Source organism: Pan paniscus, chromosome 10, assembly GCF_029289425.2.
Source record: "Pan paniscus chromosome 10, NHGRI_mPanPan1-v2.0_pri, whole genome shotgun sequence".
Classification (NCBI taxonomy): Eukaryota; Metazoa; Chordata; class Mammalia; order Primates; family Hominidae; genus Pan; species Pan paniscus.
The window spans coordinates 36,424,585-36,443,340 of NC_073259.2; positions in this window are offsets into that span (position 1 = coordinate 36,424,585).

Sequence of the window (18,756 nt, forward strand, 5' to 3'; positions counted from 1 at the left end):
ATGAGACACTGCACCCGGCCCACAGTGGGTTTTTTTGTTTGTTTGTTTCTTTCTTTCTTTCTTTCTTTCTTGAGACAGAGTCTCGCTCTGTCGCCCAGGCTGGAGTGCAGTGGCACGATCTGGGCTCACTGCAACCTCCGCCTCCCGGGTTCAAGCCATTCTCCTGCTTCAGCCTCCTGAGTAGCTGGGGTTACAGGCACCCACCACCACACCCAGCTAATTTTTGTATTTTTAGTAGAGACGGGGTTTCACCATGTTAGCCAGGCTGGTCTCGAACTCCCAACCTCTTGTGATCAGCCCACCTCAGCCTCCCAAATTGCTGGGATTACAGATGTAAGCCACTGTGCCCGGCCACAGTGTTTTTTAAACTACTGGTAATACTCACTTTTAAAAAAATACAACTGTAATCATCATGTCTATCTATATATCCTAAAATTGATGCATTTTCCAAAAGAATTTTAGGTAAAGGTCTGTGGAATCATGAGCAGCTTGCATCCATGAGTTTATATTATGTGGATTTAGAACCATGTCGATTCTCTATTTGGAATTTTTCCTTCTTTTTTTTTTTTTTTTGAACTATACTTTGAAACAGTATGGGACCTAGAAGAAGGCAAGCACCCAGCCCCTATCATGTAGTCAGTCTGGCTGCCACCCCAGCAGTAGGATATAGTGAAAATATTATGCCCTGGGGATAACCACTCAAATAGATACCCACATACCCCTTATGCTTGTCAGTGTCTTGAGACTGGTATTGCGTTGTGTTTGTCTTTCTCGCAAAATGTGTCTGTTTTATTCACATATTTTCATCATGTAAGAAAAAATTTCCACTGTTTTGAAACTCTGACACCAAGGAACAGGGAAAAAGCTAAACCTATGGATGTGAAACTAAACATTATCAAGAACTATGTGCCAGGAGACAGCTAACATCAAAGGTTGCTTGGAACTGACTGAATGCACATTGCAAATCTCAAGAAGCTCAAAGCTGTTGAGTGACTAGAGTGGGCACACGCCTTTAACCCTCACTTTGTTCTTACCATCCTCAGAATCCCACGCAGGAAAAGGCCCATCTGTCAATGAGCAATATTGTAGAACCAGCCAGGAGCCACAACTCCTCTTTAAGGGACTCAAGCACCTCACTCATGTCTTCTTCCTCAAAGTTCACCTGCCTGGCCAGCCTTCAAGCCATCGACCTGTGGAGGGTGGAGGAAACCACCCCCACTAACTCCAACCCTGCATCCAACAGCTTTCCCTGCTTATGCCGCACCTCAACTTCCTTCCCTTGCTCTTTCTTTCTTACCCTGCACTCCTCCTACCCTTGACCACTTCACCAATTACCCACTGGTACTTCAACAAGCCCATCTGGGTCCTCTCCTTCCCCAGCCTGATGGAGGCTGCATAGTTATCCTGGAAACAGCACAGGCTTTGGATAAAAACAATAAGTTTGACTTTTGGCTCTGCTTTGATGAGCTTTATGAGCTTGGGCATGTTAAATAGCCCCTCTAAGTCTGTGTCTTCATCTGTTCAATAGAGATAATAAAATTTACCTTGCAGGAATGAAATGATGTATTTTGCAGCAACTTGGATGGAGCTGGAGGTCATTATTCTAAGTGAAGTAACTCAGAAATGGAAAACCAAATATCATAGGTTCTCATAAGTGGGAGCTAGGCTGTGAGGACGCAAAGGCATAAGAAAATTCGTGGGAAGACTTTGGGGACTTGTGGGGAGAAGGTTGGGAGGGGTGAGAGATAAAAGACTATACATTGGGTATGGTGTACACTGCTCAAGTGATGGGTACACTAAAATCTCAGATATCACCACTAAAGAACTTACCCATATAACCAAAAACCATCTGTACCCCAAAAAAATTGAAATGAAAATAAAAATTTTTTAAAAGATCTACCTTGCAGAGTTGTTGCAGGATTAATAAAGATGGTTTTAGTGTCTGACATATTAGTAGTGAAATAGGAGAGTTCCCTGACCCCCCTTGCAGGACATGTGACAGGGGTGTGGCTCATCTGTTAGGTCGCTGCCACTGATCAAACCCCTTACAGGATGGGGAGCACACAGATGGACATGTGAAGGAGCCAGGGTGCTGGGCTCTGGCCCCATGGCAGCATCCAGGGTTGGGAGCCTGTGACTCTTGGAAACCAACAGGCATGTGTTACAGTGTGTGCTTTTCGCCTTGCTAGTGTTAACCAGCTCAGCGGACCCTCGGCCTTTTTGCAAGGGCAGAGGGCCAGTGTGGCAGCTTTCTGTATCCTGAGCTCTTGTCCAGTGTCCCGGAAGAATCAGGTCACACATGGACTTGAAGGATGAATGCAGGGGTTTTATTGAATGGTGGAGATGGCGCTCAGAGGCATGGATGGGGAACTGAAAGGGGGATGGGGTGGGAAGATGATCTTCCCCTGGAGTTTGGCCATCCAGCAGCCAATCTGCTCTCCATTCAACCCCAGCTGAACTTCTCTTGGCGTTCAAATGCTCCTTCTCTTCTCTCCTTCTCTGTCATTCATCTGCTCTTCTCCTTGTCTGCTTCTGGAGCCTGGCGTTTGGGGTTTATATGGGTACAGGACGGGAGGCATGGCAGACCAAAAGGCAACATTTTGGGTGCAAAAACAGGAATGCCTGTTCTCATTTAGGGCAATGGGTATCTGGGCTTGAGAGTGGGGCCTTTGCCAGGGAACTGCCCTCTTCTACCCAGTATTTCCCTGTCTCCTGTCCATAGCATTAGCTCAGTAAGCAGTAACTGGTAGTGGTAATGGTGATTGAAGGAGAGAAGGAACTTCAGGTTCCTATGTAAAAAAACACCATATAAGGAAGGCTAAAAAGGTAACTTTATACTTTCTTTCCATCTTCTAATCTGTACTTCCTCACTTAAAAAAATAAATGATTTGTAAGGCCTTTTCCAATACTAGAATTATGTTTTTAATGTCAAAAAATAAACATCCATATTAAAGGCCTATTATGTACAGAGAAGTTCAAATAAATTGCTTTAGGTCAACCTGCTTAAGTTAAAATCTGCTAAAAAAAAAATTTAGATTTTTAATTTTTTCTTTCTTCACACACTATTGCCACTACTGTCACTGTGTATATGATCAAAGGGAGTAGCAAATGACAAGCATTTTTCTACATAAGTACTTTGGCCCCTGAGGCTACTTTTATATATATATGTATATATGTGAGTGTGTATTATATATATATATGTATGTGTATATAATCTATACATATATATGAAAATAGCTTCAGAGTGGTAACTTAGTGATGATTTCTGAGATTTTACTGAGATTTTACATAATACACACACATATATAATACACATACTCTGTAAGTTGTTATTAAATAAGGTTTAAGCCTCAAGATTTTCATTTCAATGCTTCATTGCTCTCTAAACCTGCGCTAATATGGTCACCCTTAGCCACGCGTGACTACTAAGCTCATAAAATATGGATAATCATAACTGCGATGTGCTGTAAGTGCAAACTACACACTAGATACCAAATATTTACTTTGAAAAAATGGAATCTACTTCACTGACATGTTGATTACATGTTTTAAATGACACTATTTTAGATAGATTAAATAAAGTACACTATTAAAATTAATTTTGGCCAGGCACGGTGGCTCACTCCTGTAATCCCAACACTTTGGGAGGCCAAGGCGGGTGGATCACATGAGGTCAGGAGTTCAAGACCAGCCTGGCCAACATGGAGAAACCCCATCTCTATTGAAATACAAAAATTTGCTGGGCGTGGTGGCACACGCCTGTACCTCCCCAGGCTACTGGGGAGCCTGAGGCACGAGAATCGCTTGAACCCAGGAGGCGGAGGTTGCAGTGAGCCAAGATCTCGCCACTGCACTCCAGCCTGGGCGACAAGAGTGAGATTCCATCTCAAAAAAAAAAATTAATTTCTCTTGCTTATTTTTACTTTTCTTAACGTGGCTACTAGAATTACCTAAGGGGTTCACATTATATTTCTATTGGACAGCACTGCTCTAAACAAATAGGAAATCTATATAACATCAATAATCCCCAAAACAGTTCTTGTCACAAACTTATAGTAAATTTAATTTACTAAAAAATACTATCTATGATTTCTTTTTCTCTGCATACTCTTCAGGGGAATAAAATCAATACCTCTTCTTAGTAATTTTTACATTTTAATTTTTCAGAGTGATTCTCAAATCAGTAGATATCAGTAGCTATCTCATAAAGACTGACTGTTCTACTCAACAATGTGGCCTCATTCCAAGGAGTCCATCAGGAAAAGATCAGGCTGAGATGGTTGCCTTTCAGCTTCAGTGTCTAGAAATTCATTTTATTAAAATTGAATCTGTTCAGTGCAACCCAGCTAAGTGTTCTCCTGAGTACTATGAGAGTCTTTGGTGGGAGATAACAATGCTATCCCTAGGAAGCCTCATTTTACCCGTTTGTCTCTTCTGAACATACCTTTTGCCTTTTTATCATCTGCAAATGTTTTCACCCTGGGTCCATGAGGTGTGCTCTGGTGAATTCATGAATCTCTCAAAGCTGTATTCAAAGTTTTGTGCGGATGTGAATTTTTCTAGATAGAAGATCGCTGGCTTTCGCCAGGTTCTCAAAGGGCCTATGACCCTCAAAAATTGAAGGACCATGAATATAAGGAATTAAGTAGTGTTCCACCTTTTGTATTAGTTTTCTATTGCTGCAGAAAGTACCACAAATTTGGCAACTTGAAACAAATGTGTTATCTTACAGTTCTATAGGTCAGAAGTCTGACGTGGTCTCATGGTCTCATCAGGCTAAATTTAAGGTGTCAGCAGGGTGGCTTTTCCTTCCTGAGGTTCTAAGGGAGAGTCTATTTCCTTGCTCCTTCAGGTTTCGGGCAGAATTCACCTCCTCACGGTTGTAAGACTGAGGTCCCATGTCCTTGCTCACTGTCGTTGGCTGCCCCTAGCTTCTCGAGGCTGCCACGTTCGTGGCCCCTGGCCCCTTCCTCCATCTTCAAAGCCAGACTTTAAGTATTTCCCACACTTCGAGTCTCTCCTGCCTCTTCTTCTGTCTCACCTGGCTAACTCATTCTTCTGCCTTTCTCTCCACTTTTAAAGGCTCTTATGATTCACATTACGCCCATCTGGATAATCTAGGATAATCTTCCTATTTTCAGTTCATGATCTTAATTCCCTCTGCAAAGTCTCTCTTTTTTTTTTTTTTTTTTTTGAGACTGAGTCTCCCTCTGTCACCCAGGCTGGTGTGCAGTGGCATGATCTCAGTTCACTGCAACCTCTGCCTCCCAGGTTCAAGCGATTCTCCTGCTTCAACTTCCTGAGTAGCTGAGAATAGAGATGTGCACCATCAAGCTGGGCTAATTTTTGTATTTTTTATAGAGACGGGGTTTCATCATGTTGGCCAGGCTTATCTCAAACTCTTGGCCTCAAGTGATCCACCTGCCTCAGCCTCCCAAAGTGCTGGGATTACAGGAGTGAGCCACTATGCCTAGCCCGCAAAGTTTCTTTTACCGTGTGATTTAACATTTTCACAGATTCCAGGGATTAGGGCTTGGACATCTTTGGGGGGCCACTATTCTGCCTATCACACCTTTCTACCCATGTTTGTGCCATTTGCTCTGTTCCAAGCACAGAGTGGGTGAGGCCGATCACTAGCCCCCATAATGGGAATCCCTCAGCAAACATCATGAGGCAATGTTTGTCCTCAAAAGCTTCCTAAGTCTTCTTTTAATTACTAATTATTGAACTATCACCCAAGCCCCTCACCTAAAGATTCAATGAACTTGGGCCCCAGTCATACCCACTCCTCCTGCCCCTCAGGCCAGGCTGTGACCACCATCTCTCCACCTTTCCTCCTAGTTAAAGTTCCTCAGTGATGGCCTGGGAGGGATCCAAAGAACAATTTACTCTAAATTGCTAGTGACTGTTCAGCAGTAACCCTTCCATAATAATCTTAGTGCAAAAAAAAAAAAATTGCAAAATGTATTAAACTGCAAAAGGAATTTGTTACTAAATTTCCGTGAATTGCAATTAAAGTGTGTCCAATGCCAATTAAATACTTCTACTTAACCTCCATCCTCCTCTTTTTTTCTTCTTAGCAGCAGCAATTGACCCCACTTACTTCATTTTATCTTGGGGACTATCGTTCATCCCTTTCCCTCCTAGGATACTCACCTTCTGTACCAGACCCACAGCCCCTGGCTCCACACATGTGTCTCCAGGAGAGCACTGCGGAGCTGCCTGTGATGAAGCTCACAGACAAACAAGGAAGGAGGTTGCATTACAGGGAGATGGCCCAGGCTTCTTGGCCTAGACATTCTTTAACTGTTTTCTTTATAAAGGAAATTGTTATAGACTTCCTAGCTAATTCCTCAAAGTATCCTAATTTTTTAGAGAAATAGTCAAATGTAAAAAGATATTGAGAATACTTATATTCACCAGTATAGATGATCTTTCTCTCTGTCTCTCTCTGTCTCTCACACACGCACACACACATACATGCACACACATGCAACTATTTCTGCTATGCGTGGTTGCAATAAAAAGAAAAAAATTTGTTGCTGATAGACCGTTTCATTTTTAAAACTCAAAGTTTCAGGTGTGCCCATCATTAAGCCAACACCTCCTTGGCACCACAGACAAGGAAGGCAGGCCTCTTCAGCACAATATTTGCTCACCTACTGGCGCTTGCCACAGTGGAAAGGGGGACATCACATTGTCATGCGGCTGTTTTGATGTGGGACCATTTTTTAATAAGGTCTGAAAACTGACATCAGTTCTTTTCTCCCTCTCTCCCCAGCCCTTTCATTGTTCATCATCAGGTGGTGTGTGCAATGCACATCCTCCCCTCAACCCTTCTCTCCCATCTCTGATCTCTGCCCCATTCCTCAGTCACCTCCAAGGGTGGACTCACAGTGAAGCTAATGAAACTTCAGCTTCACGGCCCCTCACTTTCAAGGCCCCTAGGAGTGTTGAAAGTTGCTGGGAGCTGTGAAGGGGTCTAGGTGGAGAGGGGAAGCCAGGCTGCAATCACAAAGCATTTCTGCATGAGCAATTTTGGTAAATTGCCCAAAAGGGTATTAGGAAAAAGGATTCTGGTTCCCCAAAGCATCAATAATTTGTTTGTGATTTATTGTCTCATCCTAAATAAGTACCTAAATAGGTACTTTTGTACCTAATTTAGCATGTTTTTTATTAAAGCACCCTCCCGCCAAATTGTAAAAGCTTCAGCCCCACGAAGCCTGGATCAGCCCTGCCTCACCTCATCACAGTTCCCCACAGCATCCACAGGCCTCAGCCCACTCATACGTCATTCCTAGCCCCATCCCCATCCAGCCTACCTCAGCCGCGGGAGCCACAAGGGTGAGAAGTCAGTTGAAACACTATATCACTTATTAGCTCTGTGGCCCTGGGTGAGATATTGAAGCTCGCTGAACTTCATATTCCCACCTATAGAAACTGGATAATAACAGTACCCATCTTGAAAGATTAAGGTTCAGAAAGAATGAATGAGAAGTACCCATTGCCGCGCTTGACATGTAGGTGCTAAATTTATATAACCTAAGGCTTTCAATTACTATGGTGGATGCAGATGGGGAACACAGACTACACTCAAACCAGGTAGATTCCATAAATAGTTAAGTACTCAACATTTGCTTGCCACGACTTATATATCATCGTGCCTTAACAGAGGGTTGCTTTAGGTTTGACCCACATATCAACCATCTTCAGACCCAATCCTGGGTGTCTTGCCCTTTGGTAGCCCCAGAATCTACCTCTTAGTCCTTTTCTGCAGTTCTGCAGGTACCCAAGCTCTGCCTCAGACTCTGCCTCCTACCTCCCGATTCCTCCCAGTGCCTCTTCATATTATGTTTCTGCTTCAACCCTTTATTTCTAGTTTAGAAAAACATATTAATTGCTGCTTCTCCCATTTAAATTATTTCCTAAGGATTTCTCGGTAATCGATTTTTTTACTTTTTGAGACAGGCTCTTGCTCTGTTACTCAGGCTGGAGTCTAGTGGAGCAATTATAGTTCACAACAATGTCAACCTCCTGGGCTCAAGCAATCCTCCCACCTCAGCCTCCAGAGTAGCTGGGACTACAGGCACATGCCACCATACCTGGCTAATTTTTTTAATTTTTTGTGGAGACCAGGTCTCCCTATATTGTCCAGGCTGGTCTCAAACTCCTGGCGTCAAGGATCCTCCCACCTTGGCCTCCCAAACTGCTGAGATTACAGGCATGAGCCACTGCACCTGACTCAATTGTTTTTTAATATTCATTGAGTACCTGTATATGTGCTGGACATTTTATTAGGCTCTTGAGAGAAAACAAGGAATGTAATACAAGATCCTTTTACCTGAACAGGGTTAGAGAAAATAAAATGGATTCTAAATTACTACAAAAGTATAGAGAATATGTTAAGGGCTGTAGAAGTTCAGAAAAGTGATTTTTTAAAATGGTTTGGGCTAAAAGAATCAGGGAAGGTTGAAAGAAGGACTATTTGATCTTGACCTTAAAGAATGGAAGGAATTTGGGTGATGACACAGAGGTAGGGGAAGTGAGCTCCAGTGTGCCTGAGGCTCTGGCTTGGGGGAAGTGAGTGGAGGAATTCTGAGCTCAAGCAGGAAGAAAAAGTTGGGATCAGATTTTAGGGGCTCTGAATGCAAGGCTTGAGAGCTACTCTGCAGGCAGTGGGGAGCCCTGAGAGAAGGAGACTAAGAAAGTGAGAATGAACAATTGTGACGGGGAAAAGTGATCAGAACTACATGTGAGCCAAGCCAGTGAGATCACAGTGGGAGAGGGGTTGCAAGGGAGAGGCCCGGAGGCAGGGAGCCCACTCCAACTCTAACTGTGACCAGCCTCCATCTACGGAACAGAAACTTGGGGCAGAGAGGGGTGCTCTTACAAGAAAAACCTTTTACTAAATATGAAGACAAGCATTGAACAAATAAATAAGCAAACACATGGTGCAGAAAACACAAGAGCAATTCCGTCTGGCCAAGGCTTCTGATCCTGTTAGGTGGACTCTCGCCCAGTGTTGGCTGACCCTTTAAGGACACCTCCCCAGGCCAGTTTCCCCTTCGGTTCTCCTCCTCTCCTAGCTCCTCTTCTGCCCCTCCCCACCCATCCTTTGGTCACCAGAGTTCATCCTCCACTTTCCCCACTGGTCACACACTCCACACACTCTCCAGGTTTCCTTCATTCAGTTTTGTGATCCTAAACCCAGACCCATGTATTCAGATATCCTCTAGACATCGACCTGGAGGTGCCACAAACACCACCACTATGTTCTTTACCTTCCTGTCAAAATCTGCTCCACGCAGACCCCATGCCAAAACTCTGGGTGGCAGCCATCCTAGACCCTTCTCCCTCTTCCATTGCCTCTACCGATTCTGTATTCCCAACAGTACTCAAATCCATGCTTTCCTCAATGTTCCCATTTCTCCGCCTTAGGACTTCATCATCACTCACTGGGTTATTTCAGTAGCCTACTAATTAGTTATCGGCCTCCTTCTCGCTGCTGCCAAAATTGTTTTTAAAATATAAATATGATCATGTCACTCCTCTGCTTAAACCCTTCAAAGGCCCTCCACCCACACCCTCCCTCACCTCTTCTAGCATGACATTCAAATTCCTTAGTGTTATGACCTGCACCCCACCCCCCATAACCTCTTCATCCTCCTCTCTCACCATTCCCACCATCATCATTCATAGATGCATTCATTCGGCAAGGATTTATGCAGCATCTGCTACCTACCTCATACCATATGCTACAGCCGAATGCAATGTCCCACCTGCCTGCGTGTGCTTCTCAACTGCCTGGGCCTCCCTCTCTGATCCCCACCCTCACCCACCTACCTGGAAAACTCCTCATTCTCTGAGACACAAGTCAGGTGCTAGCTCCTCTCTTTTAAGCCTTCACTTACCTCAGGTAGAGGGGGCCATTCTGACATCTGTCCTCACAGTATCGCATGCTCTCCCAATGTTATTGCACCTACCACATTACATGGCATTTACTCGCCTTATTGTATGACTTTTCTGCTACACCTTTAACTCTTTGAGGACAGGGCTTATTCATATCTAATTCATCCTTAAGTCTCTAACAGCACGTAGTACAGAGGCACATAGTAAAAACTCAATAAAATTTTATTGACTCATTTCTAAGATCCTTTCCAGCTCTAAAATTCTATGATTCAAAAACAGGATAAAGATATTTTTAATTGAGAATATGTCATAAAACTCCACCCCGCTCCACCCAAAATTATGAATTGGGATTATCATATTTGGGGTTTTTGTCAATCTCCTGTGGGCAGCAGGCAGTAACTGCAGATACCATGCCAGCGTCGGTGCTGTCCTGGCTCCTCCCGGAGCCCCATCTGCTTTAGGGCCTTAAGTAAACGTTGACTTTAACTGCCTTCCTTCCTGATCTGTATCTTTTCTGTAATCCTGAACAACGCAGGGCAAAGGATTCCTACCTAGGGCGTCATACCACCTCTTGCCACGAGAGGACAGCAGGGAGCCCTGGCCTGTGTTAAAACCTTTCTGGCCACCAGATGGTTCCCAACACCACTTTAATGGAGGCCAGGACTTAATTTAAATCACGTGCACTCGACAATCGTTTTCCTTTATTCCCGCTCCCTGAAAAGTGAACTCTCTCCCACAGGTGAACACACAAATACCTGCCAATTGTCTAGAGTTTTTATGTTACTTTGCTTAGGAAGAGGAAATGTAGGAAGAGAGAGGAGCAACACTGAGAGCTTTTAAACATTGGCTAGAAAGAGAGGCTCTCTTTAGATTTTTTTTTTTTTTCGTGACAGGGTCTCTGTCACCCAGGCTGGAGTGCAGGCGTTAGCCACCGCACCTGGCCGCTAGTGGTGTTTTTATTAAGAAAATAACAAATAGACATACCTAAAAGCAAAACAAACAAAACCCCTTCAAAAAGTCCTGGACAGGCCGGGCGCGGTGGCTCACGCCTGTAATCCCAACACTTTGGAAGGCCAAGGCGGGTGGATCACTTGAGGTCAGGAGTTCCAAACCAGCCTGGTCAACATGGTGAAACCCCATCTCTACTAAAACTACAAAACAAATTAGCTGGGCGTGGTGGTGGGCGCCTGTAATCCCAGCTACTCAGGAGGCTGAGGCAGGAGAATCGCTTGAACCAGGGAGGCGGAGTTTGCAGTGAGCCAAGATGGTGCCACTGCACTCCAGCCTGGGCGACAAAGCAAGACTTCATCTTAAAAAAAAAAAAAAAAAAAAAAAGTCCTGGGCAGAGAGGGTGAATCCCTTCATCACCAAATTATATTCCTGAAAGCCCAGCATTCTCACTGTGGCTCAAACAACCAAAATGAGAGGAGATGTGTTTGTGAACTAAAGAAAATCCGTGTAGGGGACAGTTTTGCTGTGCCTAGAAAAGTGTGTAGGCCAGGTGCTGTCACCCAAGCCCTTGTGGACTGGCAGGTGCGAAAAGAGGAGGCGAGATGAGGAAGCAAATCCTTCAAACCTGCTTCAAGGAAGATGCTTTGCCTTGATGGGCAGCAAATTCAAGAGAGGAGCTTTTCATGTTAGTTCTGGATAGACCTCTGGGATTTATATTCCCCTTAAATGCTTTTGGGCCCTCCCATTAAATATGGGTGGTCATCTTTTACCCCAAGGAAGAAATTTCCGTGAAAAACCAGGATGCACATCCAGATTGCATGAAAAGACTGCACTCGGGGTATCTGGTGTTTGCAATCAGCAAGAAAAACTATCCAGGGAGCCTCATGGCTATTTTTATTTTGTAGACCCCAGAAGAAAAAAAGTGCATACCCTGCTTTTCTTCTTTGTATACTGGTGCTGTTTCTCCTCAGTTAAAAGAAAACTGTTTATATCAAAGCTGATTATAGGAAGATTTTTGGGGTTTTTTTTGGCCATGTCATGAGGTGTTTTTTATTTTCAGTAATCGTGCAAATAATGTTCTTTAATGAAAATTATTTGTATGATTAATACAAAATTATTTGTATTAATTTTCATTACAGAAAATTATTTGTATGATTTTCATTATAGAAAATTATTTGTATGATTTTCCATTATAGAAAATTATTGTATGATTATTGAAAATAAAACACACCTCATGGCATGGCAAAAAAAAAAAAAAACCCTGCTATAATCAGCTTCTTCCACATGGCAGCTGGAGTCTGGAAGATGATGGGGTAGGGAATCCTCCAGGCTCTTAGGAAGTCTCACACCGCTTCTCCTGCTCAGCAGTCTCTTGGGTTGGTTGGCAGGGTGTTCTGCATCCCCATTTTCCTTAGCTTGGCCTTATGAAAGCTAGCGATTTCCTCCATGCCCAGTTCGTCTGCCATTTTCTTAAAACAATCCGAGGTGTCCTGCTCTGAGCCCAAGCTCCTGATGCTCCCGCTGGCATCACTGCAGCAAAAGACCTGTAGGAGGTATTTTTAACTCCAAAATAAATGTTAGTACCCAATCACCCACAGAATGTGTGTGACCTTCCCTGACCTGCCCACTAAAGTCAATCCCATATTATTCTCTGTCGCAGCACGTGTGTATGTCCCTCACAGCACTTACAACAGCTGTTTTTTGTTTGTTTACTTGTTTATTGATTATCCCTCTCACTAGACTGTAGGCTCTGTGAGGGCAGGCCCTAGGTCTGTTCACCACTCTTTCAGCTCTTAACAAAATGGCACACAATGTGAATGTGGTAAGCAGTTGTTGGATGAGTAAATGAGTGAAGAGAAAGCTTAATGTCATCCAAATTGTACTGAATGCAAGACAGGGAAAAATGGAATCTTGGCTGGTTTCTCCATTGAACATTCTTTCAGGCATGAACAGGACTATTAAGTCTATTGCTCTTTTTCAATAGAGCCCAATTATAATTACTGTTAATTTACCTGTGTTCTCCAAGAGGGACTATTTAAGCCAATTATTGACATTAAAACATAGAAATATGAAATTTCACTGTTGAGATGGCAATCTATTTAAAATATGTTCTAATTTGACTCTTTTGTTATGAGGCTTTCCTGACAAATCTCCTTATAAAAGCCAAGCCTTCCCCTAATTGAGACTAATCATGGTAGAACCATTAGTATGCTGCAGACAACAGGGCTGAAGAGCGAGCTAGTCCCAGAGTTGAATCCAAGCTTGGCCACTGACAGCCCTGTGACCTGGAGCAAGTCAGCTTTCTTGAGCCTCCATCAGGGCTGCATGCCTGGTACAGGCCAGACCCTCAGAACTATTCCATTCCACCACTCTCACCACCAGCCAAGGGCAGCCAAGCTACACAAGGCACTTCAGAATTCCTCACCAGGGCATTAGTAACGTTTCACTTAAGAAATGAGAATGCAGGCCACATTCCTATTGCTCCAACTCAAACTTTCTCTCCCATCTCTGTTTGTTTTACCCTTTAATAGAAGATGGGCGTCCACAGTGTACACACTCCCTACCCTAGTTGCTCCTACTTACACAGAACTACATTGCTCCTCCTGCCACTTCCACAAAGCCTCCAATTGCAGCTTTTTACATTCTTGTGCAACACAGCTAGTGTTCAAGGCCCAAAGAGGGCAAAAGTGGTACAGAGGCTCAGGTTTTTCTAGTTCCATCATCAATGGCTTGCAGTGAGGAGATATACATGCAGCATGTAGCCACACACACAGCAGAAACAGGGTATATTTCTTTACTATTCAGAAAGCCTTCACAAATCAATTAGGAAAAAGCAAACTACTCAATAGAAAAATGAAGAAAACAGAAAAAGAAATGTAAAAGGCCAGTAGCCTGTGAAAATATGCTCAAGCTTACCCATAATTAAGACAGGTCAAAACAGTGAGACACAATTTTCACCTATCAGATTAACAAAAATTAAAATCATTCAGGCCCAGTGTTGGCAGGAGTGTGGAAAACCAGGCACTCTTATACACTATTGACAGAAGTACAAGCTGAGCAATTAATAATATAAAAAACTTAAATACAAAACTCAACTATATTACATCAACTTCTGTTCATCAAAAGTCCACTCGTTTTAAAAGTGAAAAGATAGCCAAGCATGGTGGTGTATGCCTGTATTCCCAGCTCAAGGCAGGAGGATCACCTGAGCCCAAGAGTTCGAGGCTGCACTGAGCTGTGATCGCACCATTGTGCTACAGCCTGGGCAGCAGACTGAGACCCTGTCTCAAGAAAAAAAAAAGTGAAAAGAATCAACAGATGGGAAAGATATTTGCAAAACATTTAACTGATAACAGACTAGTAAGCATAATATTTAATGGAATTCTATAATCAATATGGAAAGGACAAGCACTCCAAAAGAAGAAAATGGGCAAAGGTAATTATCATAAGAAGAGATACGTATAGCAAAAAAATAAAATATGTGAAAAGATGCCTAACCTCACTAGTAATCAGAGAAATGTAAACCACAACACGAAAGCATTTCACACCAATCAATTCCACAAAAATTAAAAGTTTGACAACAGCAAGTGATGGTAAGGAGGTGGAGTAACTGACTGTGGATAAAAGTGTAAATTACAATAACCACTTTGGAAAAGACTTTTTTTTTTTTCCTTTTTTTTTCTTTTTTTGAGACAGAGTCTCACTCTATCACCCAGGCTGGAGGGCAGTGGTGCAGTCTCGGCTCACTGCACCTCCGTCTCCTGGGTTCAAGCAATTCTCCTGCTTCAGCCTCTGGAGTAGCTGGTAGCTGGGATTACGGGCTCACACTGCCACATCCAGCTCATTTTTTTTTTTTTTTTGAGATGGAGTCTCGCTCTGTCGCCCAGGCCAGAGTGCAGTGGCATGATCTCGGCTCACTGCGAGCTCCGCCTCCCGGGTTCTTGCCATTCTCCTGCCTCAGCCTCCCGAGTAGCTGGGAGTACAGGCACCCGCCACCACGCCTGGCTAATTTTTTTGTATTTTTAGTAGAGAAGGGGTTTCACCGTGTTAGCCAGGATGGTGTCAATCTCCTGACCTCATGATCTGCCCGCCTCGGCCTCCCAAAGTGCTGGGATTACAGGCGTGAACCACTGCGCCCAGCCAATTTTTGTATTTTTTTAGTAGAGACAGGGTTTCACCATGTTGGGCAGGCTTGTCTCGAACTCCTGATCCTCATGTGATCTGCCCACCTCAGCCTCCCAAAGTGCTGGGATTACAGGTGTGAGCCACCGCGCCCGGCCTGGAGAATACTTCCAATATCATTGAAGATTCTCATAATCTATGAACCAGTCAGTAATTCCACTCCTAAGCAAATGTCCTAGAGAAACCCCCACACATACACAATCAAGAGATGATGTGTACAAGAATGTTCATAGAAGCACTGTTTGTAACAGAAAAAAAACACTGTACAACTTTAATGTCCATTAACCAGAAAATGGATACATAATTATAGTATATTCATACAATTTGAAGTTATACAGTGAAAATAAATTTCCTTTAAAAAGGTATCAACATGGAAGAATATCAGAAATATAATACTGAGGAAAAGACGATGCAAGTTTCAGCCAGGCACAGTGGCGCATGCCTGTAATCCCAGCTACCCGGGAGGCTGAGGCAGGAGGATTGCTTGAGGCCCGAAGTTCAAGACCAGCCTGCGCAACATAATGAGACTCAGTTGCCACAAAAAATGTGTTTTCGCCAGGCACAGTGGCTCACGCCTGTAATCCCAGCACTTTGGGAGGCCAAGGTGGGTGGATCACGAGGTCAGGAGTTCAAGATCAGCTTGGCCAAGATGATGAAACCCTGTCTCTACTAAAAACTACCAAAAAATTAAAATTAGCCAGGCACGGTGGCAGGCACCTGTAATCCCAGCTACTCAGGAGGCTGAGGCAGGAGAATCACTTGAACCTGGGCAGCAAAGGTTGTAGTGAGCCGAGATCACGCCACTACACTCCAGCCTGGGCAACAGAGTGAGACTCTGTATCCAAAAAAAAAAATTGTTTTCATTAGCCAGGCATGGTGGCACAAGCCTGTAGTCCTACCTACTCGGGAGGCTGAGGTAGCAGTTCGAGCCCAGGAGTTAGAGGTTATGGTGAGCCATGATCACACCACTACCCAGCATGGGCAACAGAACAACACCCTGAATCACAATAATAAAAGATGCAAGTTTCAGAAGAATACATGCAGTAAAATATAATTTACGTAAAATGTAAAAACATTAAAAGCATTGCATAGGAATGATAAACACCAAATTCTGGATCCTGGTGTCCTCTAGGTAGAAGGGAAGGGATGGCAAGATCAAGGTTGTATAAAGCAGCATTCTGCTTGTGTTAACAGTGTTATTTTTTTAAGCTGCTTTTATTTTTTATGTCTATTCATCTGCCTTAAATAGTGTATATTTTAAAACTTAATGTATATATACTTTCATCTAATTCCGAGTTTATCTTATGTAAGCATTAGCGTATGCGATAACTATCTGCAGAGCATTTTACCAATACTTGCCTTACTCAAATCATCATTCTAAAAACCACAAACTGTCTTTTCACCTAACAAGTTGTTTTTTTTAAGAAACTCATTCAAAAAGGAAATTAGGACCCAAAGCATATTAGCAGGGTGGGTTAGCATGCCCCAACCAGGGTGGTTCCCCGGCCGCTGTGACATCAGGTGCTGCTGTTCATCCTGCCTGCCTAGAGACAGTGCACCTGGCCTTCTGCCTTGCCCCGAGCTGGTGCCGCTCAGCTGGTTCACGCTCGTGCGGCTGAAAGCTGGGCAGAGCCGGGCTGCTGGCATCATCGCCAGAGTCAACACTTGGCTCACACAGAGGGCACACCTAGGGGTCTGTAAAGCCTTCTTGGGCTGGGGCCTGGCTTTCACAGTCAGGAAGTTTGTGGCTGAAAAGGAAAAGAATGAAGCTTAGTGTAGAGGGAGAGGCTCTGGGTGCTGGGTTACCCCACAAGGAAAGCCCCACTTCTCAGCCTGGCCTGGGGCTGGGAGTGGGAGCACAGCCAAGCAGTCGTGACTCAGAACCTCCCCACTGCACTGAAACCAGAACTGGGTTGCCTATATCTATTTTATTTGACTACTGAGTAAAATTATTTCCAAAAATAAAGGGCTACAAATAGAAGTTTAGAAAGCTCTGAGCTAGAGAGTACTGATTAGACATGTGGTTCTCAACAGAATAATAAAACTTTTTACAACCATTCTTCCATTTCTTCAGCTGTAGTGGGGGAAAAAGGCCTGATAATACCTGCCTTCCCAAACCCTGCAGGGCTGCTGGAAGGATCCAGTGAGGTAATAGCCAGCTTCAGCTAAGAGGCCCTTAGGAAAAAAAATTATTATTTCCTTCCTTCATAATGGAGGGTATTTCCAGTTCAAATAATTAGTCATGCAAACAAGACCGTGTGTTTCTTCTAGAAAAAGAAGAAGGAGATGAAGAGGAGGAGGGGTAAGAAGAAAAACAACAACAATTTAAAAGGAGAGAAACTGTGTTCAGGTGGCTGCCATGAAAGGACATAGAGGGTGTGGCAGGAAGGGAAGTGTGGAAAGGAAGAACAGCTGGTGCTTGCCCTGCACCAGACACTGTGCAGTGTGTGAGATGCTTCAGACATTTCACATCGTCCTCACAGAAAGTAATGCAAGTGCTGTTAGTGCCATTTTATAGATGAGAAAACTGAGGTGCAGACAGAATAAACAACTTGGCCAAGGTCAGGCAGAGACACTTCGCGCCCAGGTTGGTCTGTCCTTGGGGTGTGAATATTCCTTCCACAGCCTTGCCAGCGGCTCCTACTCCTAAACGTGGGTGTCCCCTGGCCCTACTTCTCTTTCTCCCTTTCTGTGATCTCCCTGTAAGATCTGCAAGATCTCTTTCATCCCTTGAGTTATTTCCTCTGACTTCCAGCCCACTGGACATTTCCCAGTTAAGAGTCCATTGTCTTCACAAACGCCATCTCCAAAAGGAGCTCCTCCCCTGGCCACTCGCGCACCCCCCCTCCACCTAAGGGCTGCAGGGCTGCCATCTTCTCCCTGCCATCCATGCTCAAAATCAACATCACCTCTGGTGATTTCTCCCCTTTGCTGTATACACAATCAATTATCTCCATTCTTTCTTCAAAATCTCTTATTTCTCGCTGTTCATTTTCACCTTTTCTCTTAACACCCCAGCACTGTGACCTTACGTCAGCCTGGTTCCTTGCAGAAGCCTCCAACGGGTCTCCATCAATGCTTCGAGTTTATTCTGCGCACTGCTGCCAGACTTCTGGTCCTTAAAAACACCCCCTTCATCATACCATTCACCTGCCCTCCCACCTCTGCAGGCTCGCCCACTGCCTTCACCAGATCAAGTCCACACTCAGCCCTGCACTCAAGGCCACCTGCACCCGGCCCCCCTACGGCTTCCCACCCTCATCCCCTACTCCTCCTCTCTCCAGTTCCTCAGTTTAGCAAAGGGATTACTCCAACATCATGCTCCTTTCTCCCCTCCTGACACATGCCGTCCCTCCTCCCCCAGCTGCCTGTCCCCCTCCTGCCTTGCCTCTGGCCCACCTCTCAGTCAGGGCCTCCAGAGCCCTCTTCCCAAGGCCTGAAGGACTCATTATCTGTGCTGTTGATCAAGCAAGTAATTATGCACAGCCTTGTAACGCTCTTCTGTTTAGCCTGGAACAGGCATTGAAACTGACTAGTGCTATTTAATCTCTATATCTCATGTCTGCCTCTATGTCTATATCTACATATCTCATCACCTAAATCCTATAAACCACTTGAAGGTGACGACTGTCTAAAAGGTCTTGGTTTCTCCCTACAGTGCCTAATAGGTAGATGATAGGTGCTGGATATATGTGTTGAGCTCGTTTTTCTTCT